Genomic DNA, 2,500 nt, shown 5'->3' on the forward strand with positions numbered 1-2,500 from the left:
CTCCTGCTTCTCCTCCCTCACAGACCTCCCTCCATGTCCCCTCCACCTCTCCTCCAATCCTGACTACCCTGCGACACTTGCTTCATGGTTAAAATAGTGTTTTTGTCAGACAACCTCACACCTACCTTAGGGAGAGCCATGTCAAACTGGGATGGTAGAGAGGTTGCAAAATTAGGGGGCAGATCTTCCATACCAGGAAAGAGAGAGGCTAGGAAGTGGGTGGAGAAGTCTTGGGAAAAGCCTCTTCTTGCCTCCACCTCGCGCCTCCACACCTCTCCACTCTGGCTGCTCAGCTCCGACGCCCACTGCAAAACAACAGACAGGTGATGCAAGATGCAAGGAGTGTGCATGAACTCAAGGACAGCCAGCCATACTCTCCACCAGTGTGTCTTCTTTCCTCCATATTTCCCTCCACAAGTTACCTCCATGTTTCTCCTTCCTCACAAACCTTCCTCCATGTTTCCTCCACCTCTCCTCTAATCCTGACTATTCTGTGACACTTGCTTCATTGATAAAATAGTGCTTTTGTTATATAGTCTGCCACCACAGCCAATACTTCTTCTCTCCACCACCCTCTCTCCTTTCCTCCAATATCTCCCTCCACAAGTTACCTCCATGCTTCTCCTTGTTTGCACACCTTCCCCAGTCATCCCTCCACCTCCCCTCCAATCCTCACTCTTCTCTGATCCTTAGTTCACCTGCAGGAAGGCCCTGGAGAAGGCGTGCCGGCGAGCCACCTCCGTGACGGCTGCGGCATAGACCCTCGGGGTGCGGTGAATCTGCTCCACCACTTGCAGGAGTCCAGCCAGGGCGCCGAACACTCTCTTGATGCATGGAGACGCGCGTGTCCGCCTCGTACAGGCGCCTCTCTATATACATTATCCACCTATGGGGTCAGGATCGGTTAAGAGAGACAGGCAGGGAGGCAGGGGGGCAGGGAGGGAGGGGGGGAGAGAGACACAGAGGGGGTGGGAGTTGAAAAGGGAAAATTTTGTAATGGAGAGAGAGAAGAAAGAGGAACAAGTGACAACACAGCTCAAAGTGAATAATGAAAAGAGAAGGACAATGATGATAACAAGAAAATAAGGAAGGAAGGAGGAGAAACTGAGAAAGAAAACAAACAAACAAACAAATATCATTACCAAAAAAGGAACAGCTGATTCTTCTTCTCCTCCTCCTCCTCCTCCTCTTCCTCCTCCTCCTCCTCCTCCTCCTCCTCCTCCTCCTCCTGCTGTGAATACTTACTTCAATCTAACGTACAAATTCTCCGACAGCTCTTCCTTTGCCTTGATGCATCTCCTTTTGATGTCTTGCAGCTGAGAGAGAGAGAGAGAGAGAGAGAGAGAGAGAGAGAGAGAGAGAGAGAGAGAGAGAGAGAGAGAGAGAGAGAGAGAGAGAGAGAGAGAGAGAGAGAGAGAGAGAGAGAGAGAGAGAGAGAGAGAGAGAGAGAGAGAGAGAGAGAGAGAGAGAGAGAGAGAGAGAGAGAGAGAGAGAGAGAGAGAGAGAGAGCGAGAGAGAGAGAGAGAGAGAGAGAGAGAGAGAGAGAGAGAGAGAGAGAGAGAGAGAGAGAGAGAGTTAGTAAACACCTCCAGTAAGAATTTCATAGTATTTTTTGATTATTTTTATTATGTTCCTATATTACTACTACTATTACTACTACTACTACTATTACACACACACACACACACCACACACACACACACACACACACACACACACACACCACACACACACACACACACACACCTTTTGATGGTTTTTCAACATGTGCATCAAATTCTTGCGGTGTGAAGTGCAGAGGTCAGGGAATATAGATGGGTCATTCACCTTCCCTGCCCTGTCCTGGTTCTTCAACAGAGCCTGCCAGAGAGAGCACAGGTCAAAAAAGCACTATTTTCACTATGAACCAAGAGACACAGGATAATCAGAATTGGAGGGAAGGTGGATGGAACATGGAAGAAGGTCTGTGAGGAAGGAGAAGTGTGGAGGTAACTCATGGAGAGAGATATGGAGGAAAGAATAGAGGGTGATGGAGGGGAAAATGGCTGGCGGTGATGTCAGACCTATCTAACAAAAGCACTATTTTAACTATGAAGCAAGACTTGCAGGATAGTCAGGATTGGAGAGAAGGTGGAAAAAACATGGAGGAATGTCTGTGAGGAAGGAGAAGCCTGGAGCTAACTCATGGAGGGAGATATGGAGGAAAGAATAGAGGGTGGTGGAGGGGAAAATGGCTGGCGGTGATGTCAGACTATGTAACAAAAGCATTATTTTAACTATGAAGCAAGACTTGCAGGATAGTCAGGATTGGAGAGAAGGTGGAAAAAACATGGAGAAAGGTCTGTGAGGAAGGAGAAGTGTGGAGGTAACTTATGGAGAGAGATATGGAGGAAAGAATAGAGGGTGGTGGAGGGGAAAATGGCTGGCGGTGATGTCAGACTATCTAACAAAAGCACTATTTTAACTATGAAGCAAGACTCGCAGGATAGTCAGGATTAGA

At 48.0% G+C, this 2,500-nt stretch overlaps 1 long non-coding RNA gene across 1 annotated transcript in view; it reads right to left on the reverse strand.

Annotated features, from left to right (window-relative positions):
* Positions 1 to 810, reverse strand: part of LOC135095251 (uncharacterized) — a 1,849-nt gene extending 1,039 nt beyond the window's left edge. Inside the window, exons 1-2 of the long non-coding RNA XR_010264168.1 lie at positions 699 to 810; positions 126 to 305 (exon numbers count right to left, since the gene is read on the reverse strand). This is a non-coding gene — a long non-coding RNA (uncharacterized LOC135095251). The remainder of the gene's footprint in view (positions 1 to 125; positions 306 to 698) is intronic.
* Between the last annotated feature and the right edge of the window lie 1,690 nt (positions 811 to 2,500).

The sequence above is a fragment of the Scylla paramamosain genome, chromosome 48 (assembly GCF_035594125.1).
Source record: "Scylla paramamosain isolate STU-SP2022 chromosome 48, ASM3559412v1, whole genome shotgun sequence".
Taxonomy (NCBI): Eukaryota; Metazoa; Arthropoda; class Malacostraca; order Decapoda; family Portunidae; genus Scylla; species Scylla paramamosain.